This window comes from Peromyscus maniculatus, chromosome 1, assembly GCF_049852395.1.
Source record: "Peromyscus maniculatus bairdii isolate BWxNUB_F1_BW_parent chromosome 1, HU_Pman_BW_mat_3.1, whole genome shotgun sequence".
Lineage (NCBI taxonomy): Eukaryota > Metazoa > Chordata > Mammalia > Rodentia > Cricetidae > Peromyscus > Peromyscus maniculatus.
In genome coordinates, this window is record NC_134852.1 from 125,650,989 (window position 1) to 125,677,992 (window position 27,004).

The window sequence follows — 27,004 nt, forward strand, 5'->3', positions numbered from 1 at the left end:
GGTTTGCTTCTGGAATTTACACAAGGAATGCAACGGAGAGAGAGGGACCAGATGTGCAAAAACTGAAGACTGTCCTTACTAAAGCCTGTTGCTAAACTGAATGAGAGAACAACCTTCCCAGTTAGAGATCAGGCTTTTGGTCAGTATTTCTGAGAAAAGTACAGGGTAGAACTTTCTGTGCCAGCATTCCAAAGGCAAACGTGTCAACCATGGTGGGGTGGACATCAACATTGCTCTTTTCTTGGACCAAGTCTTTCAACTGTGAGTTCCTGGGAACTGAAGTGTGTATGACTCTCACCCTGTAAAGAAGCCAGAACGGTTCAATACCCCTGCTGTTTTAGAAAGGAACCCCAAAGGTGTTTGCTTATTTGCCAGTTCTTCTAAGAGCAGGAGTCTGAGGCAACACGATGGAATGAGCCCTGTGCCTCTCAGATCAGTGGCAAGGGCTCACTGGCCATTGTTAATATGGTGGTATGATCTGCATAAACCCAGCACTGGTACCCTATGCTCACTTCCCATCTCCATGCTTAGTCTCCAGACTCACACTTGGCTTTGTGTTATCCTTATGAATGAATGAAGCCTTGTTGTTCGTTACTATGAAACGATATTAAATGTCATGTCAGCTTGAATGTACAGACGTGAAATAGCAGCTTGCAGCTCCGGGAATGGTTTCTGCATGTTATACTAATGCATTATGCAGCAGTAGAGTGCTGATTGCTGCACAGTCTATTGTTCAATGACCTAGTTCTGCACCAAGCATGTTCGGCATCTGATGGAAACACGCCGAGCATTCTGTTCTGTAAAATGTTTAGAAACTTGGAAATATTCGGAAGGAGCAAACATACAATTACTTGATAGAGGATGTGCCTCATTTGTACAGCCTCACTGCGTTTGTGCTTTCTAATACGATTATTTTTGAATATCATTATATTTCTATAATTAATTCCCATCAGTCAAATTGTTGCAGTAAATCTTCCAGTTCCCCTTCATCAGAGACCACGTTGAAATCTTCATTGGAAGAAAACACAGCATAAGATGTGCTTTTTAATCTAGCACTGCCTCTAGGAAAGCTTTGCAACAAAACCCAATTATCTAGTCATCATTGCTCCAACTAGGTAACACTAACTAACTAGTTTCAACAGCAGAGTGTAGAGAAACCTCTGTAATAGAACACATATAAAAGACAGACTGATAATCAAAACTGAAGTGAATGTGGCTCCTAATACCCCCTCGTGTGAAAACACGGCTGCACGGGAACAAATTAACCCAGATGCAGCACAGAACACAAAGCCACCACTGCCATGAACTGTGTGGGAGCTTCACACGTGGTCAGGGAAGGACAGCTGCTTTCTATCAGCCCAGTTCTATTTTTGAGTAGCACTTCGGGGTGTGGTGATGGAAAGAGAGTCAAAGTGAAGCACACTGGAAAGCCATGTCCAACCTTTGTTTCTGGTACTGTTTCTCTGGCATATTTGCATGCGAATGCCTCTGTTATAGGCCAAGAGTCCTTCTCTCTCCTTGGAAGAACAACCTTTCACTGCATTTTCAGGGCACGTGGGGGCGGAACAACTTTCTCTGAAAGACAACACTACGCAACCTATCAATATGCATATTCCAAAGATCTTTCTAGTCATTCATTCTCTTTGATTTTACTGAAAAATATTCTCAGTTAAAAAAAGAGTTCCTGAAAGAATATCAGTATTTTTTACAGGGAAGGAGAAGAGGAAAGATTACATGCCATGCTTTGTAAGAACTCCAAGACAACAAAGCTTACATGATGATAATATTTTTTTCTTTTCTAAAAGTGAAGTGCACTCACAATGCAGCAGTATCAGCTTGTTTTTAATCATAACAAAAAACATCAGGATGATCCACAACACATTCACAGTGTCTTTGAAGTCAGACAATTTTTCTGACTTCATTGAAAAAAAAAAAGATTCTTCTGGAAAGACACTTCCCCTGTAAAATATCAATATTTTGACAGCACAGGAGACAAGGAAGAGCATCCTATGAAATACTGGTTAAATAGGCAGAAAATAAATCAATGATAAAAAGTGTTGGGGACAGTGGGTTGCGTTTTCAATTTGATAATATTAAGCACTGTGTTTGAGATTAAAGCAGGACCCTGCAAAGCCAAGCCCTTTCATATAAATTTCCACCCAGTCTCCCAGAAGATTTCCTTCTTTTCTTCAAAGAATAGCTCAGAATATTTATTTGCCAGCCACAGAACCCTAAGACAGGAAGGCATGGGTGTCTACAAGTTAGGTCTGTGCAGCTGAGCTAGACACAGCTTTACCAGTGCAGTGGACATGAGCCTCATAAACACAGGACATGAATATGGGCACAGATAAAGTATGGAGATGCTTCAGTGTAAGGAGCTGAGTTAAACACCAATGGGTTTGTTACTGCAAGGAACATAGAGAGTGGAGAGAATGTCCTTAGGTCCCAAATAACCCATCCCCATCCCTTGAACTATCCCTCCCAATGTACACAGCTCCCAAGCAGGGTGACTTAGAGATAAGAGCAAAATTCCTCCGTGTGAACTTGACCCTGCCCTACTCTTGCAGTCTTCCCTGGTTTTCATGTTGATAGTGGAATGCACGTTCTCATTGCTGCCCCAATGACAGACTCTCACTTATGCATTGTCAGTCACAAACATGCAGGCAACATGAAAGTTACTGGAAAAAAATTAAAAGTCAGCTCTGCCGTGTTGTAGGGACTGTTGGCTCTCTAAGTGCTTTGAAATTATGATGTATGAGGTAGATGTTGCATATTAAATAAAGATATTTAAATGATAAAGCCCCCGTTAGTGAGAGCTGATGAATGTTAAATGTTACAAGCCACAAGACGGTAGTATCCATCATCTCCATGTGTTATCGGAATCAATGAAAGGGTGGGCTCACTGCTGACAGACAGACTCCGATTATTATCCCTTATTTCCAGAGCCAGTGAACAAACCACTCAGATCCTCCGGCATTATTTTTAACTTTGCATTAAATTAGCAACTTTCCCCTCCCTACCGTGGCAAGATTGATCAGTTACATCTTGGTACCACTGGAGAGAAAATGAATTTGGGGGTAAATAAAAGACCAGGGGTTTGTTCTCATTTAAGCAAGGAAATCAGCTGCCTCTTCCCAGCAACAAATGTGAAACTGTGATCTGGGGAAGGAACAGTGATGAAACAGTAAGCACACAATAATGGCTTTTCTTTGCACTTAGATAAAAGCTGAATTTTTGATGTGCACGGTATATTTTAATAAAATTTTATATACTGTGTTTTATACACTTATTGGCTATTCCATAATAATGTGTGTGCTCACAGTAAAATTGCTCTTAAATTTATGTGTGTTATTTATACGTTCTCACGTAACAATGCTTTTTGTTGTAAAAAATATTCTGTTTATTAATGTAACTTTACAACCACTGCATCCAAGATCCGTGGTAAATTAATGACATTTTTATTATTTTATAGTGTCATTAAATTTTTACTGATCACTCCATCAAACAGAGGCAGTAAAGGCCATAATGTAAACTGGGACACTTAGATCAGGCAGCAGGAAGACATTCCATGGAGTCTGAAGAAAACTGCTGGCAATAAATGATATTTATACTATCTTTAAGCATGTGAGACTACTTGGATAAGTTTGGCAAAACCGTTTCAGTAGTAGAGTGGATGGTGTACTTAAATAACAGTTTGCTTGCCAGTGAGACAAGCCACTTTCAAACCATATGCAAGATGACGGATTGTAGCCGTCTCCAGAAAACTAACACACGAAATGTAATTCTGTTCCTCACTTTCCCTCTGGGTCACTGAGGGTAGCCAGCCTGTACTATGCCTCAAGTCCTCTCAAGGTGGTCCCATTACTACAGCTGGAAGAGGAAAGTGGCACATGCTAGAGGAGTCTTTGTTTGTTCCTTTACAATGGACATATTCCATTCTAGACCTGTCTAGATAATGGTACCATGTACTTTACTCTTGTGGTCTAAAAGAGAGGCACTTTACAACCTTTATTCAAAAGCCCCTTTGTACAGATTGTCTGAGTGTGGTGTCATTCATAGCAGCCACAAAGCAAACAGCTGGGCAGAGGGAGGGTTAACCTATATTGTAGTTTAAAAAGGTGAAAATTATCTTGGGTTATTTTACACGTAAAATACATTATAATTGGGATGTGCTCAACACCAACTTTCTTAAATAAACTTAAATGTGTGTTATTAACTAATTGCCAAATATTCTATTTATGTATATATGAGGTAGTAAATAGAAAATTCTGTGCCCATATAATTGTGAAATTAGTAGCACCAATCTCTCACGTGGGGAATCTGACATGATTCTTTTTTATGTAAATAAGAATTTTGTTGTTACACAGCCAAATGAGCATTTAAATATTTAAAACATTTTAAAACCTTTCAGATTTGTAATAAAGGTTAACATCCCAGCTCATCAATCACGTGTTTGTGCCTTCCCAAAGCACAGGTATTGCAGAATTCTGAAATACTGTCTACCCTTGAAGTTCCAGCTATATCTAATTATTGAGCACTGCCTGGATGAAGTCTTTTTATCTTCATACCAGCTCTAAGCTTCAGTCTTTTCAATCTTTTCTGGATATTTGATTTCACTTCTATATTGGACTGGTTCTTCAGTCCAGGAGAACACTGTCCTAAAATAAATAGAACAACCGCCCTTTACCCATTGGAGCAGCACCAATTGACTAATAGTTCTTGTCTCACTTCCTTCCTTCCCCTTGTCTATCCAACCACCTGGGATGGCTGATTTTCCATCCACAGAGCTTTCTGTCCTCCCCTCAGGACCTCCTGTCATCTTTAGCCTGGCAGAAGCCTTGTGGCCTGTAGCCTTCACTGGATGCTATAGCCTTCTGGCTGGTGCTGGCCCTGGTCACTGTCTCCTCTGGTCTATCTGTTCATACTGCCTCCTCAACTTGTGCAATTCCAAGTGTCTAGGTCAGAACGTTCTATCACTTCCTATTTTCCAGTGCATTTTAGTCAAACCCTGGCTTGCAAGGCACTTCATTCACTGCTGCCTATACACCTTTTCACATCAAATGCTGCACAATTCTCTCATCAGACATCTACTAGTTCTCCTAGAGGTGAACAATGGTTCATCTTCTGACAGCTCCACAATCCTGCCTTTCTCCTAGCCTCTGGGACATGCTTTCTTCTGTCTTGTCAGGTCCTATTCATATTAAAAAACCCACATTGTTTCTGAATTCTGTATCCTGTCTAATTGACCCACTTTCTAATAGGTCCAAATTCTAAGTCTTGACTGTATAATTAACCCCTGGTTTTCATGGTACTGTGTTCAACAATCAGGGTTTGGTTCAGGTACATTGCTAGATCTCTGGCATCAAGATCGAAAGATTTTATAAGTCAGGGATTATATCTTAGGCCTTGCTATAGATCTTACACAACAGCTCATGTCTGTGTCCACAAGGACCTATGGTCTCACAAGGCCACACAAGGGAGTGTCTAGAAGGAACAAGAACCACTAGCTTTGCAACATTCCATGTTTGTGAATGAGATGCTTAGATTCAACACACTCCCCACTATATTGGTGAAAGTTCTTTGAACAAAAGAACCTAAACAAACAAAGCTGATAAGAACCTCAAATATCCCTACAGGAGGAAGAGAAACTATTTTTAAAGAAAAGAAAAGAAAAATTCATTTGATTATATAGCTTAATATAAATCTAACTTGGAATTTCTGCAGGTAAACAAGGCATTTTTGCAAAATCTTTATCAAATTTTGACAAGAGAAGACATTCCCTACCAAAGATACTTGGCTTATAAAACAGTATACATTTTAAAATAAACAGCTTTATTTTGTTTCATTTTGTAAGTAAGACAAAGACAGCATAAAGTGATTCTCTGGCCCATTATGCCCTACTTTGGACATACCTTTCTATGATATGATTCCCACAAGACATTCTCAACCATACAAACAGTCCTACTATTGAGTTGCCATACATATACTTTTATTTTATATCATGTAGTTTATAATCAGTAATTTAATGATCAAAAATGTTTCTTAATGATCAATAAACATGCTCAGCGAGTAAGAACATTCACTGCTCTTACAGAGGATTTGAATTTGGTTCCCAGCATCCACATAGGGCAGCTCACAACCATCTGTAACTCCTGTTCCAGGGGATCTGCCATCCTCTGGCCTCTGTGTGTGTGCACCTGCACTCATATAGTGCACATAAGCTCACACAGAAACTCATACATACATGCATATAAATAAAAGATAAATAAATAAAATAAAAGGGTGACTTTCTGGAGGAAGTTGCCCTAGAAGCATGGGTATTTCCAGACTCAGTATTGATGATAATAAAGCTACTGGCTGGAAGAAATGAAGCTCATCATAGAACCATCTAGTCCAGTAATACTTTGTTAGCTAATATTCTTTCTTTGTCTACTCCTAATTCATCCTTAACATCAATATTGTACTAGTTAGTATTCATGAATGAGTTAAGCCCTGAGTTTTCTGACTGTATTTGCCCCAGAACTATTGGAGGAGAAGAGGGAAGAGAGCTGCATGTTGTCTATCTTAATAGAACAGAGTCTTTCCAGTGAGACTTTTCACCAAGCTGGTCAGTATGTGGCCCTCTGTCCTCTCCTTTCTAAAAAGAAATTAAACAGATTAAAATGGCTTTGCTTAAATGTTATTCTACTACCTTTCATCAGAAATGGACATTGTTTTGTTTTGTTTTTTCAGACAGGGTTTCTCTGTGTAGTCCTGGCTGTCTTGGAACTTGCTCTGTACCAGGCTGGCCTCAAATTCTGAAATCCACCTGCCTCTGCCTCCTCTCAGTGCTGGGATTAAAGATGTGTGTGGCACAGCTAATTGGCAGAAATGGACATTTTTTTTAATCAAACAGAATTGCTAATAGACTGCTAAGTAGTGTAAGAGGAATGTTTGGGGGAAGAGTTGAGGTTGTAAGGAAAACTGTTCACGTAAAGTCCTGCCATATAAATTAGAGTAAGGTGGATTTCCCATTTCCCAACGGGGGCCCAGACTGACTAGAAGGTCTTCTGTTGCTCAACTGATTTACATACCTTAATTTTCATTTATTTGTCTTTTAATAATTAAATATATCTATTAAAAATAATTAAATTAGATTTCATTGCTTTTGTAAAAAATTGAAAAATAATTTATTTTGTTTAATAGTAAAACTAAAATAGAAGAAGAAAGGGGGATTATTTTGGCAGGATTTAGCTACTGGAGTGTTTAATCTGTTATAAAGCCAATAAGACAGACATTGTATCTTTAGAGCAAGCTGGGGAGCCACATAAACAGACCCATAAGCCAATTGTCATATGTATTCTCTATGGTCTCGGTGACAGGAAAAAAGGGAATGTGACAGATTCCACTTGGGACTGGTAAAAAGAAGTCAACAGCTGGGTGGTGGTGGCACACACCTTTAATCTCAGCACTTGGGAAGCAGAGCCAGGTGGATCTCTGTGAGTTCGAGGCCAGCCTGGTCTACAGAGCGAGTTCCAGGACAGGTTCCAAAGTTACACAGAGAAACCCTGTCTTGAAACGCTCCCCCGCCCCCCCCCCCAAAAAAACCAAATAAACCAAAAAAGGAAGTCAACACAAGATTTTGCCAAGAAGAAATGCTTTAGTTGAGCTAATTAGAATGTCATCAGGAAAAGAATGGCATTTTAGGGAAAAGTATAATATAAAGTATAATATAAAAGTATATGGAAATCCAAAGGGCTTTGGAACTCTACATTCAGAAAACTCAAAAGAGTTGTATAGTATCTGAACAGAAAGTCTGAACTGAGCAGGACATGAAGTTAAGCAGAGGAGGGAGAATCGCTTCAAAGAAAGCCAGGGGAGCCATGTAGTCACTTGCTCCTCACCATGCAAGCGGTAGGGAGCCTTTGAGTGCTTAAAAATGGACCTAAGACCTGACATGATTACTAGAACAAAGGCCTAAATTTAGTTCTGAGATGCTTAGTTAAAGCAAAAGGAATGCATCTCTGGTTACGTAGGTCAACAACTGATGCAGGAGAATGGGTAGTTTTAGATTGGGATACTGTTAATGTTTAACTTAGAATATTTAGCAATAATGTCTTTAACTGTTATATTTTATTAATTTCTTTTCCCTTCTTTCTTCTTCCTTGCCTTTCTGCAAAGCATCCATACATATGGTCTCCCATTTAATCATTTATCTGACAAGTTATTTGACTAATCTACTCCTTCCCCCATCTCTGTCTCTTTCTCTTTCTGGAAAGCACTCATACATATAACCTTTTATTTAATTACTGCAATCCCATAGCACCAGCATTTCCTTTCCAATTTAAGGATGGGGAAGAGACACACAATAACCAAATTTTAGTTTTAATGATCCTAAATTTACCTCAGCACAAATAGCTACCTAAATTGTAATTTAGTGGTTAAAAACATTTTAAAAATCTTATATCTCACCATTGTTTTTTAAGGATGGCCGTAGATGTAACCTAGTCCAATGAGGTTGTTACAGTCAGTGCTACCACATTCTAACAAGGTATGTTAAGAGGGAGTTTGGACACAAATGTGTATACACTGAAGAGAGACCATGTAAGAACAAGAAGGGCAAATATAGAAGCCAATGACAGAGGCCTCAGAAGAAAACAACCCTGTTGACATCTAGACCTAGGGCTTCTAGCTCCTAAGACTGAGAAAATAAATTTCAGTTGTTTGGGCCACCCAATCTGTGGTACTTTGTGATATATAAAAAACTGTTACAATGACAACTTTTGCTTCTTACCTCACAGACGTTTTCTTGTCACTGCTCAAACTATATCACAAAGTCAAAAAGTAAAGTTTAGAGAGATCATTAGCCTCAGCAATGATCCTTCAAAAGCATTTGCAATCAGAACTGAGAAACAGTTCTGTGTTGATAGTTCTATTATCTGCCTGTCTGTCTGTCTGTCCATCCACCCGTTTGTCTGTCCACCCATCCATCCATCCATCCATCCATCCATCCATCCATCCACCCACCCATCCATCCATCCATCCATCCATCCATCCATCCATCCATCCATCCATCCATCCACCCATCCATCCATCTACCTACCTACCTACCTATCTATCTGTCTATCTATCATCTATCACCTAATTATCATCTACCTACCCTTTCTACCATCTAGCTATCTATGATATATCTATCAGTCACCTACCTATCACTTGTCAGCAATCTACCTACTTACTTACCTATAATCAATCACTTAACTATCATCTCTATCTATGAATAATTCTTCAAAGAAGAACATTTCCCCTTAAAGAGAAGGAAAGCTTAGAATGACTCATCAAAAGTTGTCAAAGACCAGAAGGGTGAATCTTGAAAAGAGTGACATGAGCTGTTCAGATTTCTTCTTGAGTGTCGGGTTAGTGTTTTTTAACCCCTGGACTGTAGGCTCCTTGGGAAGGAAAAGTGTATCATGTCCCTCTCTCCCTCACTAGCACTGAGCCCTGTAAGCAGAGAAGTGCCATGCAGCACATGCCTGCTGAAATGAACTACTGTCAGCAGAGCGTCTTGTGGATGTGTTTTATGGGGCTTTCAAAGACATTCTCAAATGATGTATGACAAGCTTTGCCCAGGATGTGAAGGGTGCACCAAGCCAGAAGAGTTCTGTTTCTACAATCCTGGCAACAACAGAGTCCCATGCTTCTCCTGCAACATGCTTAGACTCATGTCACCAACCATCACTTGACAAGTGACATGGCAGCATTAGTCCTGAAGACAGGAGACCATTTTAGCCTTGGGAGCCGCTGAATTCAATTATGTTTCTCTGGGTGATAGTGCTTACTGAAGCCCTGTAGTTAAACGCTTTCTGTTTTGCTCATATGGTTTTAATATGGTTTTAACCAATTGCAAGGTTATTTATAAGTTTGCAACTCCCAAGTAGACTTATAAAGCACCCAGATTTAAGCAGATCCAGTTGTGTGGCAGCCAGAGTCATGCTTGCATGTGGTTTCAACTTTTCATTCCTACACAGAGGCATGTGGCAGATTTGTTCCTGAATATTCTCTGATTATTCGGTAACAAGTTCACAAAAGGTTCCATTGTAAAATTACAGAAGCTACTTTGAAGGCTAACACATGATTTAAGAAAGGAATTCTATCTCACTTAAACCACCAATAAGACTCTGTTAGTCTAACATTCCCCATATGAGCAATGGACTTCAAAACAAAACTAATGGTGAGCTAGCAAATATCTTTGTCCAAAACAGTATCTTGGGGATCATATGAATTTGATTTCAGATATCTATGTAATTTGCAGTGTGTATTTTCAACATTGTTTGTGGGAACACAGGTACAATTTATTCAAACTAAAGACATCAAAACTATGCAAACCAAGAGTGAATATTTTCTTCAAAATTATGCATTCTACTTCAGTTTTAGCAGGCCAACTGATAATTTTGAAGATGTTTCCCCCACAGAAATATAAACACACAAAAATGGAAAAGCATAAGATATTACCACAATGTATCTGTTTTAATTTATGAGCTGTATAAATACATCGTATCCCATAAGAGGTTTTCCTGTAATTTAAAGAAAATGTGTGTGCTGCAAAAATAGTATATGTTCTTAAGAGAAAAATAGGGGTATGGAGAAGCTGTCACTTGGAGAGCACTGAGGCCAGAGAGGTCAGTAGGCTTGCTTGAAGCCTGCAGCCCCGACCAACACATCCAGAGTCCACCCCTGGACCTCCAGGCTCTCAGTCTCCTGCTCCTTCTACTCGGCCACTCCTCCAGTCATGCTAGTCTCTGCTTACTTCACCTGCAGAATCAGGGAGGTAGCTCATCTCTGTGAATTCTTCCAGCTCTGAAACTTTCTGACCCAGCGATATCCACCTCCCTCGCTCTCCTAGCTCTCAGGCACACACTGAAATCACTTCACTGTGTCTCAAAAAGTTCTTAGCAATTACTCATATTCTCAAGAAAAGCACTCAAAATTAATCCCTTTGTCGAACAAGCCTACCAAGCTGTGGTTCTTTTGGTCCCAAAGTGCTGCTTGCTGCTTCAGAAACTCTTTGGCCTCCACAGGCAATGGAAGGGAGAGGGTGGCAGAGGAAGGCAAAGAAAGGAGGTAGTGAAAATCAGAGGGAAGCCTTTTTCATCTAATTGGCTTTAAATCTGCCTCGGTCTACAGGCTGGTGTCCACTGTGGGGGCATCGGGGTACCAGGTACAGCGCCTCCCTCCCACCTGCAAGCAAAGTTAAGCAGAACGGCTGCTACTCATTTTCAAAGACAGAGACTCCTCGATGTCAAGATTTTGTGAAAGGAAGCCCTGTAGAGCCAAAGGGCACCACCAATGAATCTGTAATAAAAATCATGCATAACTTGGAATTACATCTGATTAGAAAAGAAACTCCCTTGAGTAAAATTAGACTTAGGAACTGTTCTAGTTTAGTAGTAATCTTTAGAAGTAATTCTAAAAATCGACGATTTTTAATAGGCATTTAAAAGAAGAAGAAAATATTTAGGAACCCTGTTAAAATAATACTCAAAAGTGGCATGTCACAAAGGACAAAAGAAAGTGCCCAACTGTGGCGATATGTGTTAATTGTATGGCTTTCCAAGCTGTGGGAGAACTGGTGTCAATGACAGTATAATTACCATTACTTCCAACAGAGTTAACGTGTAGTTACTACAAAGTGGCGCACAATTAACTGGTGTCACTAAATAAGATACAAATTAAAAATTCCCAAATGGGATCACAATATTCTAAAAAATAAAAATAAACCTAAAAATAAAATTAAACAAGTTTTCCCTGGTAACGTCACACACAGCCTTTTCACATAATTACTTCGGATGGGGGGTGTTCAAGAGATTTAAGTGAGCACACACTGTTTCTAGGTATTAAATAAAAAAGAAACGGCACAAAGACATAAATGTACACATTAACAAAGACTTGAAATTTCTTAAGCTAAATCTATTGCAAATAAAATCAGAGTTTTCTCACTTCTTTCAATCCTTGAACACTGAACAACCCTTTTTGAAATCAAATTCAAGAGGGCTTTCAGTTTTTACCGATGGCCAATATATTTTGCTTTATTTAATCAACACTGGACTAGAGACTGCCTGAGTCGTGCTACAGAGGCACACAGAGATGAGTAAGGCTGAGTCCAGGGGCAGGGAAGGGAGCTTGTAGACTAACAGCAGATTATTTGCTATGTGCGTCAGTAAATTCTGTCAATTCTTTATCAGGAGGTGAAGGAAAGAGGAAGAATGCTACAGCTCAGTCCACAGGAGTCAAGTTCCTCGTTGGGATGTCTCAAGTCAGCAATAACAACACAGGAGACAAGGGGGTGTGTGGGAACATGTACAAGCTAAACACACATCTAGGTTTAATTGGAAGGGAACTGTGAAGTTGATGAGAGAACAAAGGGAAAGTAGCTGTCTTTAAAACACAGCTACACTGTGTCTGCTGTATCCTTTTCAAACATCTGGGCTTCTGACTGAATTCCTGTGTAAGCGTTCTTCAGAAATACTGCTCAGGACTAGAGAAAGCTGATGGCTTTGTAACAAACTTCCAGGATAGAACTCTTGCTACAGTCTTAAATAATCTGAGTGGAAACTGCTAGGGGATTGTCATCTTCTCGTTAGCATGCTAAGAATAAACTTTGTAAATAACATGTTAATTAGTGTAGCAGACAATATTTTATTAGCAACTTGTGTTTTGCATATTTTTGAACTTTTTTCTTTTAATTTCCCATGCCTGACTTTTCTTTCTTCCTTTTTTTTTTTTCCTTGTGGTATCCAATGTCTGCTTGAAATTAACTGCAGCTAGGCACATTTGTAAAAGGCTGTGCATCTCCTTTGAAAACGACATAAGCACATTACAGATCCATAAAGCTTTGGGGCCATTTGTTCTCCCTGAAGTCACTTTTTCCCTCTTTTTACTGAATATGAATCCTAGGAATAGACATTTATTCTTGTTCCTGTTTCTGTAATTTATACTACTAGATTTCTGACTATTTGTCAGACACCAAGGGAAACCAAACTGGTTCAGGGGGTGACAGGGAACAATGATGGGTGTGTGATGGTGCCAGACCACTTCCTTTTGTTCCCAAGGTGCTGCTACATTCCTCTGATTATTGCAGTCCCAGAAAATGTGCTGATCACTGTGTGTGCCAGTAATTCCACCAAACCCGAGGAGCTAACATCCCAGCTAGAGTACATTATGCATGGGATGTAGATGAGCTAGGGGCGCTCCAGATATCTACAGTTTGTCATCAGAGAACCCACAGACAGAGAGAAGTATGTTAGTAATTACTGCCACCGTCCTCTGTGTGAGTAAACAATGAAACAGATAAAGATCAACTGATTTTGGAGTATTTTATTTATTGTCATTCTATGAGTGGGGAGGTTGTCATCTCCATATTCAGAAATGGGAGACTCAAATGCTTTGTATTATAGCTGAGACAATGAAGTTTGGAACTGCACCAACTATGTTTTTTGTTAAGTCAGAAGTCAGTCTTCAGATTTATTGTTTTAAGAATTTCAATGCCAAGATGATGGCAGCATTGGAACTGAATTTAATTTGTTCAAAACTTTGAGTTTCAGTTGATCAGTTTGGGCCAGGCACTAAATAGCAAGGTGTTTTAAAATGCTGGATTTTAATTCTTGTGTCCAAGTTTCTATATATTTGGACAGTCATTTCTTCAAAGTTAGAAATAATGCTTCATCCACATGAACTGTTTTCTAAGTGAAACAAGAGCAACCCCTCCAAGGGCTTGAGCCTCAATAAATAAGTACGTGTGGCCTGTCTGCCCCTGCCTTCTCCAGGAGAGACCTGAAAAACCAGCAGGAGCAAAGAAATTGTTCACTCAGCCCTAAGACTGGCTAAGGAGAGTTCCTTAAAATGGATCTACACAGTATCAAGGAAAACAACAACAGTTATTCATAGAACAAATAACTTCCATGTGGATATTATAATTAGCAGAGGTTTGAAATGTTTGCAGAAATTTTAACAGTAATTTCAGACCAATTAATGACTTAAGAAGACCATGAGAACAACAATTACAAACAATTGAAGTTTTAAGAATATAGTTCCTTGTTTTTTGTGTTGATTTTGTTTTCGAGACAAGTTTCACCATGTAGCCCTGCTGGCCTGGAACTTGCTATGTAGAACAGGCTGGCCTTGAACTTGCAGTGATTCACCTACCTCTGCCTCCCAGATACTGGGATTAAAGGTATGCAACATGCCTATTAAGATTTGATTCTTATGAAACTCTACTGTCATATGTAATCCAAATAAAATTTAAAAAAAAAAAAACTAAAAAGAGGACTAAATCTGTTTTTAACCAATTAAATAAGCTCATATTTAAATTTGTATTAATTAGGACTGTCAGTTTTAATAAATGAGGTGATAGCTAAAAGAGTAGCAAATTGATTAATTCATTAATTAAAATAAACTTGGCCAAGCAGGTTAAGACCTGCCATTTGAACAAGATTCTGAGTTGTGAGCTTGCTCTCCTGTGGGCACTAGAGTATGAGGACAGACTATTAGAATGTTCAGACCCAAAGGAACAGGTCTGAAAATAAATACATCTATTTAGGAGCTGTCTGGTTTAAAATATTAGCTTTCTCTGAAGACTAGTCAAGATGTCTGTGGGCAAACTCTTGTCTTCATCACGGTTTTAAAATGCATGTGTGCTGTTCTAAACAGTCAGGAGTAGTCTTACCCTCTAGACAAACCGACTGAACTGCAGAAGGCAGTCTTGGTATGACTTCTATAGGAACGAAATCAGTGTCTTTGGTTTTGAAACAGCCCTTTATGCTTTTGATTTCACTAAGCCACCTTCTAACATCACAAAAACTGGGAAAAGTCTCTGGGAGCAATATGAAATTCGTACCTCTCAGTACTGTTGCCTTGCCCTGGGCGGGATCAGTAGATGTCAGCTCTTAGCTAACTTTCAGGTCTCACTTACTGCTCTGAAGAAATTATAAAACATGTCCTCTAAATACCAGAGATCTTGGGCACAGCAGACCTGATTTATTCAAAATCAACTCCACTTCCTCTCCACAACCTCTCCTTTCCACCAACCCTCCCACAAGGATGATAAACAAAAAATTGCTTTATTTATGGAAAACCACCGAGGACACACTACTTATTTATGTATCAGGCTAATGCTGCCAAGGAGGTTGCAGGCAGGAATCCCAGAGCATGGCCACACTCCCCTTCTAAGCAGAAGCCACTGCCTTACTTCTCCTGCCTCCAGACACCAGAGAGTCCAACTTAGCCATGGTGACATCAAACAGACTGCCAGCCCTGTGCCTACAATCTTATTGGAAGCCATAATCTATTGATGCTTCAGAATTCCCTGAGGGAGGCTCAGTAATTAGAGACTTGCCTGAGCCCCCTAGAAAACAGGCCTCTTGCCTTAGCATCCAGACTCAACTCCCTCTGCCATTTTGCATTGCTTAATTTCCAAGACTTCACTTAGTGTTGTAGGTATAGATCAGGCCATGAGGAAAGTGCCATATCAGCTCCCGAAGCTCTGCAACTTGGCACTCACATCACAGGTTTCAATTTCTGAAGCTCCTCCAGACCAAGACTTCACACCCTTAGCACTTAAATAAAGGAAGCCAACCTTTAACTCTGTACAAGTCTGTACCCCCGCAACCCTCTCTACTGTGCCATCTCCTCCTCACGCAGCAGTTCCTTTGTGGTTTGGGGGACCCTTCACAGGGTGCACACACTGGAGCTCCCACGGCTATATTGCTACAAAGGACACAGAACATACAAGAAGATGTAGTTATTACGCACAGTAGCCCTTCTCCAGAACAATCCAGAAGCAGCAAGTGCTCTTCCCACTGTAGAATTTGGAGAAAAATCACCAGTAATCAGAGACTGCACCCTAACCACAGCAAGCTGCAGACTGGTGGGAGTACAGGAAGGAGGGAGAGGGGGAGAGGGGAGAAGGAAGACAGGATGAGGCAGAGAAGGACAGCAGATCAGAGAAAGAGAAATGCATCCCCACCCACATGAGGAGGCAGAGACAGAGCAGCACACACTCAACCCCAAACCCAGTACTGCTGGAAGGCAGGAAGTCGGCAGCGAGGCAGAGCAAGTCGAGATTGTGACTGCAAAGCTCTCCTGAAGCCCAGCAAGAAGGAACCTTCTGTAAGGTTCCCTGACTGAGCAAAGCCAGGCACATGCCAATGTGGAGACAGACTGAAAGAAAATACAACTTCACAGGGCTCAGAACTAGTACGTTCACAGTCTGCTTTCCGATCATAAGCACACAGCCAGTGCATGCTGGTTTTAGATTCAGTGTCAGGGAAAGGCATGGGGACAATTAGGACAAGGGTTCTTCCCTTGCATTACCAACAACAGTGAGTCCCAGCAGGGCAGGGAGACATAGAGCACAGGAAAAGTGTCGGCTTTGAGTCCTCAGGGCTCCCCTTGAAAGGGGACAGCAGAAAATAAGAGCTCTGACAGGGTTTCCTGAGAGGAGAGTCAGACTCCTGACCAGAGAACTTCTAAGTCACAAATGGCCATGAACTAAGCTAATTACTTCAGTTTTTCATTTGTGTTTATAGCCCCACATCCCTACCTTTGTCTTACTCGGAGGGAATAACTTATTAGTTGCTATGTAACAACTTCATTGTCAGGAAGTTTATCTGGGAAAATACTGTTTCCCTCAGCCACTACTCTCCCTTCTCCTCCTTCTTTCTTTCCTCCATCTCTCGCCTTTCTCCTTCATCTCTCTCTGTTTCCTTCACACCTCCCTCTCTTAATCACAACCATTCACTCACTCTTTCCCCAGATATTCAAGACCCCTGTCACTGAAACCTTGCTACACCCTACCTTGGAGCACGGTGCTTATTACAGCCTCCACGAGAAGATGAATACCAGTGTGCCCGGAATATGCTTGCTTGGGGACCTCATCTGGATGTTTCTCAGCAGTCTTTCTATGGGGCACCGCTAGTGCTTCCTGTTGTCCAGACCCCCCACCCCGCAGTCAGCAGGGCCTCCTCTATCTTCAAGTGCCTCAAGCCCCTTGCTAATGGGTGTCCCACAAGTGGCACATGGATCTGACCTAACTTGTCTCCTAGATGAGACTGCATTTTCCATTAGGGCAGAGAGCGACTGGCCAAGCCTATGCACCAACTTGCCCATCAGATCCTGCCCAGCTCTTTGCAATGCCCTAGTGCTGGAAACCATGAGGAAGACAGATTTACCCATATCTGCCTTACTTCATATATACTGTGTAATTGGCTCTTGCACACAGGCTTGTATATTTACCATTTCTACCTTTCCAGTGAGTAAACAAAGGCACTCAAAAGTAGCAGGCCACAGGTGTCACAGCTGTAAGGCCATGTGGTTAAAGTGAATGGAGCATTCATTAGACTGAAGCTGAAACTCTAAACTCACTGTGACTTATTTAAAAGAGTTTGTTCATTATTCCACTGATGATGTTTGCCTAAACCCAAGGATGTTATGTTATGGCAGCTACATCAGTGGTCTAGAATACAAAAGACTAAACCTGCTTCAGCCTCCTCTGCAGGGGTGTTACTAATTTAGGGAATGCATACTCTTAAAAGAACAAAAGGGCCCTGTCCCCTTCTTTCTATAATGGTAGGGATCAAAACCAGGGTCCAATGTATGGCAGGCAAGTCTGTACCATGGAGCTTCATTTCCAACCCTAGGAAGTTCTTGATATGCCAATGTGACTTTTTAAACTGTGAGTTCATGACATTATTTCTTTAAATTTGTTTCTGTTTTGGAGGTGGAAACACAGAAACTGATTTTAATGTTGAGAGCTTACTAGCAACATATATGAGGATCCCAAACTTAATGTTTCACTTTTTTTTTTATTAAAAACTACGTTGATTCTCCCTAACAGAACAAATTCAAATGGTCTTCTTGAGAGTTACTAGGGACTGGCAGCCAAGAAGATATAAGAACGAGGGCTAGTGGGCAATGCACGTCACAAGACACTCTTTGTGTTTCTTCAAAGCCAGTGCAGTTGACTTCATTTATAAAAAGACATAAAGGGCAAATCAGGGTTGTACCAAAAATAAAAGCAAGCATTTTTCTCCATAGCAGGAAGACAGTACTTTGGGAAATTCTAATCTTAGTTGCAAATGTCAAGATTACAAACTGGATCTTAGCTAAAAGTGAACCTCTGCCAGAATGCTCCTGAAAGTACATTTGGGACAAGCAGATTCAAGACAATGCTGAGGGGATCCAGGAAGGCAAGAAAATCAGATCCATATACTCTAGAGAGGCAGAACTGAGACCTACCAAGTGAAATTGAAAACAATCAAACATAGTAATAGTCACCACCATCAAGAGAGTAGAACAGAATCAGAGATAAACACAGAGAGACATAGGTATTCCATCATAAAGCAGCAATATATGCACATCCAGGTCAACACACAGACAGAGAGAGACAGACAGATACAGAGAGAGATAGAGAGACAGAGACAGCGACAGACAGAGAGAGTGAGCAACACTGTTTAGGGTTCCCTAGGACTCATGTCAGAGACTGACACTGTGGGAGAAGATGAAGTCTGCTACAGGGAAAAGATGTGGACTATGAAACCATGAGTGTGAAGAACTTCACTTCAGTGCTCCTGTATGCATGCCATCCAATGATTTGAACTCTTGGAACCTCACCTTTACCTTCAAAGGGGAATGATAGAAAAAGTCTATCTGTAAGGAGTGCTGTGAGGGCCAAATGTAATAGATAAACAAGAAAAAAGTGTTTTGCAAAGAAAACACTGACATCCCCATTATTCTCAAAACTACAACTGCTAGAGGAGTCTCCTGAGTAAGGAAAGAAGTTAGCGTTACTAACCTGCCTATTCCTAGAAAGGCTTATGTAAACCTTTGACAAGTGTGAACTACTGAGAACTAAAATGTCATATAAAATGTATGCACAAAAATTCTGTTATTGGCATCAACTTAAATCATTTCATATGCTACCAAGTGCTTACTGTGTACTGAACATATCCAGAAAACAAATGTCTCCTTTGACCTTAACTCTAATAAGGCATTATATACCTATATATAATGTATGTGTGTGTACCATATATCATATATACATGGCTCACTATCGCAAGGATTATGCACTAAAGTGTAAACTTCTTACCTTAGGACATGGACGCTGTCCTGGAATTTGGAATGCACACTGGCCCGAATGCCAGGGAGGTGGGGTCTTGTACCCTTCTCTAATACCTTGTATTTTACAGCAGGCAACTGCTCCAGTTGTCTCTGCCTCAGTTTCCTCATCTATAAAGTGAGAGTTTGTACTGTCTGGTCTGTTAAAGCTTTCATTGCCAAGTCAAGTATCATTACAGAGTGATGGATTAAAGTGCTAGTTTGGTTAGGAGAATATAAAATGTGAATTTTTACTTCTGTAAAAAATGAAAAGGTTCTTAATTTAAACTGCTGCAGAGAAAAGCTGTCATCACTGGGGGAATGAAAACATGGTGCACATCCAACTCTGTAGAGCTAGAAAATGATTAGGATATTTGTGAGAGGTCTCTAAAGACAAAGCAGACCCAAGGTCCCTAGTTCTCAGGGTGACAATCCCTGAAGAAGCCAACATCATGAACTGAGACAGCTAGGTCTCAAGAAAGGCCCACAGCTTACAAACAGAGAGCCTTCCTCCTAGAGCTGAGAATGCAGGTTCCAGGGCCCAGAGGCACCTAGGCAAGAGCACAGTTATTTTAAGTGCTAGGTGGTGCTTCCCTGACAAGGCTGTGATCCTCAGGGGCCCTCTGTATTGCCCCCAGGTACTTGGTTAAAACAGGGAAATGGGTTAGAGATTTGTCAGCATTCCCAAGGTTGTGTTTTAAACAGAATCTCACTTTATGTTTAAAGTGTTATTAAGTTTTTAAAAACATGACAATCATTTCTCCTGAGAAGCAATTTGACTTATACAGTAGACATACTGGGGAATCTTATAACACATTTTCATGTTGCGTGTTTACCAGGAAGCTCACAACTGGGTTTCAACACCCATTAGCAATTTAGCAAATATGAACATCACAAATCACTGTGTACTTATTTTCCCACACTGTCATGTGACTTCATCTCACTTTACCTGTGAGCCTTAGTTTCTTACCAGTTGTTTCTTTTTCATACTATCTCCTTTCCCTATAGTTTTTATTCCTTACTTTATAATATGTATCACTGAAAATCACTCCTAATGATTTTTATGCATTAAGCAAGGTATAAATACAAGTTACACAGTTCTTTTAATAGTCTTTGCCCCCTAACTCCAAGGGAATTAAACCTCAAAACTCTATTTCTAAACACTTACAATGTTTGAGTGGAAGATGTTGTAAAATGAAGGTGCTTGCAATTCAAACATTAATGCAAATACATGTGAGGTGCTATCTAGAATCGCATATAACCCCTGCCCTGAAACTTTACAGGCCCTTTAGAGGGTCCAATAAGTCAAAATTCTTTCCACAGTAATACTATGACATTATTTGTCCATTTAGGTTCCTTCCTCTATTGTGCAAACAATGGCACTCAAAATATTACATGTCTAGTATAAAATTTTAATGACAAAACAGAAAAGAGAGCCTGGCTATTTTCAAAAGGAATCAGGTACTACAGGAGTCTATACAAATTAAAACAAAGCCATCCATGTTATAATTTTACTTTAAAAAGTATGCAAATGCTCAAAATGTTGCTTACATTGATATCTAATTGATCTGTTATTATTTTAAGTAAATTAGTATCCTAATGTTTCAGTTTTATATGTAATATGACAGATATTGGTTGTTATCATCCATGTAAGATAGCGCATACAAATTCGAAGTCTTTGAGGTCTTTAATAATTTTCAGAAGTGTAGAAGGGCCTTGAGACCTCAAGAGATGAAAATAGCTACTAGAAAGACTAGACCTGGAAGGATGAAGGCTTGGAAAGTGCCTGCTCTGGTGAGGTTCTTAATTAATACGTGTGTTCTACACATTGTGCAGGTGATAGCTCTTCCAGAAAATGAGTACAAAGCTATGACCTGACTGCATGGAATCTTAACATGTTCACTGGGAGAAGTGGTAATTGAATTTGGCATTTTGACCTAAATACTTGTAAACAAAACTAAAAGCTTCATACCTGCTCCAAACCCTCACCTCTGTCCTTAAAAAGTACCTTGGTTCTTAAGTCCATACCAATTCTCACCATTCTTCCCAGTGAGTACAGAGGAAACAAGAACCAGAATCAAGGAGTTGTTATTGGCTATTTCTTTTCTCTTCCTTCCTCCTTTCCTTCTTTCCTTCTTTCCTTCTTTCCTTCTTTCTTTCTTTCTTTCTTTCTTTCTTTCTTTCTTTCTTTCTTTCTTTCTTTCTTTCTTTCTTTCTTTCTTTCTTTCTTTCTTTCCCCCTCTCTCTCTCTTTCTATTCCTTTTCTTTTCTTTCTTTCTTTTTTTAATGAATTAAGCTTTAAGCCAGTATCTAGGCAACCAATGAAGTAGCCCTGACAACAGGGAAGAAAGAAGGTAATGGTTGTATTCAGGTAGAGCCTACACACAGCACCTCGGACCTGCCCAGTGCTGCTGGTTCAAATGAAAAATGCAGCATTAACAAATCCTCACTGCTCTCTTCTAATTTTATACCACTTTTGATTTGTGCACATTCTTTTAGGAAAACACCAATGCAAGTATAACTATAGCTGTGCATATCAAAGAGACTGCAGGAACACATGTGTTTATGTAGCAGCGGCCTGCAGCTAACAATAGTGGGGTGTTCATTAAAATGGATGTTTGAAACTCGGATATATACCTTGATTTAGAGTCTAAGTAAAATTGCTCCATCCATCTCTGGAGATATGGGGAACAAATGAGATGATGGAGAGAAAGCATGCTGGGGAAGAGTGGTCTTAGCTTCCTCACCTGTGAAACAGGAACAGCAAAGCCCATATCCTTGAACAGATAAAGAGAGACACAGCGCATAATAAATAGTATTTTTGGAGCATAAGGCACTATGTAAGCATTGTTTGTCATGTTGTGAAAAGTACTGTCTTTTGAACTGACTGCTGTTCTTCTTTGCAAACAATGATGATCACAGAATCTGTCCTTTCCTGTGAAATCTCCACTGTGCTCCACATTCCTCCATAGTATATTTTCTTGGGAGCAGATTGACAGAGGAAACATTGCAACTGAATGTGCCAGTCAACTGCAAAAACAATAATCCCAATTAACTGGTTCTGTGCACACTTGATTTGAAAACAGTAAGCACCCATTGGTCTGTGTAAGTTCAGTCTTTCCACAGTTTGCCAAATAGCTTCCTCTCAGCCCCCTTCACTTATTGTACAGCTGTATTGATCTTCTGACTACACTTACCCTGTCATGCAGCAGTAAATATCTGAATCAGCTGTAGAAATAACAAGAAGCTGTGGCAATTGACCATGAGAAGCAGAGTCTCCATCACATATTCCTTTCCCAATTAGAGGGAGAGCTTTTTATCACTGTAGTGAGGATGTTCTGAGTTTGCAAAGTCGGGTGAGGAGCAAGGATCCACACTTGTAAAAATGCAACAGTGGCTTTTAAGTAACTAGCAACACATTCACAATGTGCCTCAGTGAGGGACTTATCATTGTCCTATCTTATTTGACTGGGAAAAAATACCATTTGGGCATGAGTAATGATTGTTAGTATCATACCAGGCAGAGTATTTTTTAAAAAGAAAGTATTATTAAAATACATTAAATTGGAAAGTAACAAAGCTCCCTACCAACAAAAAATCATATTTGAATGTTATCTTGTTGGCTACACCCAGATACTAGCAAGTAACTAGTACATGAAAGTTCCTTGAGGGTCAGAGAGATGGCTTGGAGGGTAAAGACACTTGGCAGCAAGCCTGAGATCTGAGCTCAATCTCCAGAACCCACATTAAGGGGGGAGAGAAGTGACTCCACAGAGTGTCCTCTGACCTCCACACATGACATCCATGCCCACACTATCACGCACACACATCAAATAGGAATAATAAATACAACTTAAAACTTTAAAGTTCCTTTGAAAACAAAAATGCAAAATGCACAGATGTCTTTGTGAGCAGCTGCCTGTTAGGGTCTTCCTAACCTTCACTCTGTTCTTAGACACTGTGGCCCCCAGGGCACAGTAGTCTCACCCTTGACCACTGGAGTATATCAAAGAAAGGAAACTAGAGGAGCACACAGTTGCCACATGGTGTCGAAGTGAGGAGGACGCCCATACCAATAGAGCCTTCTCCATGTGAGATGACTGTTACACTCTTCCTCAAAGAACCCTTCAAGGAAGAGATCTCATCTTCATCTCACAGCTCCGGTCACTGAGACTCAGAAAGGTAGTGACATACTTAGGTAAGCTCATCAGAAAACATCACGGAGAGAACCAAGACTCATGGTCAATCTACACCAAGACCCAGGCTCTCTCTCATTTATTTGTGGCCTCAAATTCTATTCTGCTCCTCACCTACCCTCTTCTGTATCTGTGTCTGTATCACTCAGTCTTCTGTTAAGGTCTCAGAGCTAAAAAACAGAGTAGCAGGAACAAGGCACTATGGAGACAGAAAGGGTCATCTGCACAGAGCTCATGCCTCTCTACACCGTAGCTTTCCTTTACTCCATCAAAGGGCTGAGACAGGCAGTGTAAAGGTTCTTTTATATGCCCAAGGCTTGCACTACCATAGAAAGTTGCTAACTAACTCTAATGCTATTCTCTCTGTGGAAATAGTAACCTGGGTGAGGAACACCAAGCCTTTATTCCATTTTGCTGTAATGTCCAGCTGTTGGTAAGCGCCTTCCTTTCACTGGGTTTATTTCTCCTTTGTAACCAGTAGTCACTATACCAGATGGATATAATGCTCCCTCCAATTCCCTCATGCCAGCAGGTTTTGGTGGTTGAATGGTTTGGTTTGCTCTGATTTTGGCAAACCCAGGACTGTGAATAAATAGGCTGAGTAAGCTCTCTGGCACTAAGCTCCACCTGCCAACACTATAGTTCCAGTTGCAGCCATGTACTCCAGACATAGGTAAGTGTGGTCCTTTGCCACTGTGCTGCTCATTTGGATATCTCTTGAGGGTCAGAATCTTTCTCAAGCAATTCCCAGAGGGAGTGGCTCAGGCCACATGTGTATACCTGCCCATTTCTGAGGGTCACCCAGCATGATGCCTACACAAGAAAATTTTCTATCCAGTCACTGAGTGCACACGCACACACGCACGCACACACACACACACACACACACACACACACACACACGCACGCACGCACGCACGCACGCACGCACGCACGCATGCACGCACGCACGCACGCGTGCACATCAAACATGCCACCACCCCACCTCACCTCTCTCTTAGCCAGATGCCCTGAGTTTAGCTCCAGGACATTTATAAACAGTGTGACTGAAATTCTGCAGTGGATTGTCCTGACAAAAATACTTAGACTTGTCAGGACAATGAAATGTGTGTGGTAAAGAATTCACCATAATATGATCGTATGATCGAATTGCACTGGTGCTCCAGTAGAGATGAGCCGGCTGGGATTCTTGGTGGGAAAAGCTAACTTGGGGCCGAGACTCAGCCTTCTGCTGGCAGGATACTCACAGTGTGTGTGCAGAGGAGGTGATGGTGCAGAAGAGCTCCTGAGGTGCCGTTCCAGTCTACTGTCCCCACAATCTACGTATTTAGCAGACCCTGCACACCCTGCACCAGCCCCCCAGAGTAACTCCACTGGTGCCGTTCTGGCCGATCAAGTCAGTGATGTTTCATACGAAAGTGGCAAAATAAAGATTTGCTCAGGAAAGTGAAACAGATCGTGGGTAACTATGTATTCATATGGACACACATATGAGCCTGTGTATGTGATAAAAACACAGCTTTCCTGTGCCTGGGCCATAAATGTTAGCGCACACTCGTTATACTACAGAGTCTGTTTAGTCACACCTAGTGTGATAGAACGTAACAGGCAACGGTTGGCACTGGGAGGTGCTGCCCCATCCCCTTCAGTACTGAAAGGTTCTATCTATCCCATTCGGCCTTGTTTCAGCTAAAGACAGTCACCTCAGCCAAGATCAAGTCCTCTTCTCAGGGTAGCTTTTATCCAGGGACTGACTGGCACAAGTATACAAAACTAATTTCCCTCTCTAAATTTGGAGCAATTCTCAATAACTTTGGGGTCCTGAAGCCTGTGCAGGAGTTGCTGGTGGAGGCACAGTGCAACCATTTCCTTACCCAGTCCTGCTTTGTTCCTGTCCCTCCTGCAGATGGCGGTTTGGAGAGTACCCCCCACCACACACACACACCTGCCACTAACATCCAGCTAATGGCCTGCTTCCCAGGGAACACAGGTGTGTGCTATGTTCTTTTGTAAAGAATGTTCAAGTAAAAGAGAGAAGTGTCCTTAATAAATGATAAGGTTTGGGACAGCCATGCTGTAAAACTTACCTAAAACTTAGACATGGGTCCAAGGAACAAATTACCAAGTCTAATTTACAGGTCTTTATATTTAAAGAAAACTGGCCAATAATTCAAAGCTGGGCAATTTTGAAGACAGATAGCAAACTGGATTTGTCCCAATCTCCTTCCTAGTCTTATTGTACATTATATACTTAAGCCCTTTGACGTAGAAAAAAAAGTGAAAAGAAATGGTGGTGTTCCTATGGAAGGAAAACCACAACTTTAGGATGGAGATCTGAATCATAAGAGAACTGAAGCTGCCTCCCTCACAGGGCTCTGGTGCTCCTGATGCATTCCTCTAACTCAACTAGCCTAATCAGTCTGGCAAGTACAGAAATCCCCAAATAAGGCCCATACACTTACACCAATAACCTTAAACCAGTGCTCTTGTTCAGAAGAGCCAATGCACACATAGAGCCTTTCTAAGGGCTTTCCCAGTGTCCCAAATCAACCCCAGCAAAGTTGATGCAATGATTCCCTTCAACTAGGAAACCACAGCTTCCTGGTTCTGTAGAAACTGCTTTGCAGCTTATCTTTAGGTACTCAGTTCTCTCTTCAGCATGTTGTATATAATTAGGATATAATTTATTAGTGTGTTCAAAGTCAACCCCACTTCTCATTTTTGTCTCTCATGAAAAATAGAGTTGGGTTTTTTTTTCTTCCATTTTTCACTTCAGATTTCTTCCTCACAAATGAATTAAGAAAAGTCAATGGGAAGTAAAAATTAATCTTTGGAATTTAAAGTGTATAGTGTCCACATTTGACCTTCAGCTCTAACTGATCATGGTAAATAACTACATATGGTGCAAGGTATTAATTTTTTATTTATTATTTTATAGGTTTTTGTGTGTGCCTAAGTTTATATGTGATGTGCCAGTTTATATATGATGTGTCACAGTACAGGGGCACCTGAGGGAAAAATCACATCTTTACTAGGCTTTGAGAAGTCAGCTCTCTCTGGAGCTAAGCTTCCTAGTCCATATGAGGCGTGGGGTATCCCCTCCTATTTCCAACCCCATCCTACCCTGCACCCAGATGTCTCCAAGTATGGCCCAAGAGTACAGCAGTAAGGGCCAGAGGTGGGAATGAGCTACACTTCTGCACACCTTATAATGGATCACATTGTTTTCTTAACAGAAAAGTTAACTTTATGCAAATGTGAATGTGATCTTGTTATGAAATAGAGGTTTTAATAGACGTCATCAAGTGAGAGTAAGGTCACAGTGGATTAGATGGGTTAGGTTGCAGATACACAGACAGAAGGCCAGCAGGAAAGACAGGAGGAAATTGGGATAATGCAGATGTAAGCCAGGGTTCTTACAACAATTAGAAGCCAGGAAGAGGAGGGGATGACACTCGTTGAGATCTGCAGAGAGCACAGCTGGGAGCACCTTGCCTGGGAACTGGCCTCCAGAGCCACACAGCTCAAGTCCCGACTCTTTCTCTAAGCCAGTGTGAGGTCCCTTAGGAAAGGATTGCACCTGTGCATCCACACGGTCTTCTCACACAGGAACACAAATAGCGCCACACACTTCCAACTTCTTCAAGAGCAAATAGGAAAACCCTTCGAGGAACTGGGGAAAC

General features: G+C 40.8%; 1 protein-coding gene across 50 annotated transcripts in view; it reads right to left on the reverse strand.

The window, feature by feature from the left end:
* Sox6 (SRY-box transcription factor 6) overlaps window positions 1-27,004 on the reverse strand; it is a 604,948-nt gene that overhangs the window by 37,430 nt on the left and 540,514 nt on the right. The gene's annotated exons all lie outside the window — the stretch shown is intronic.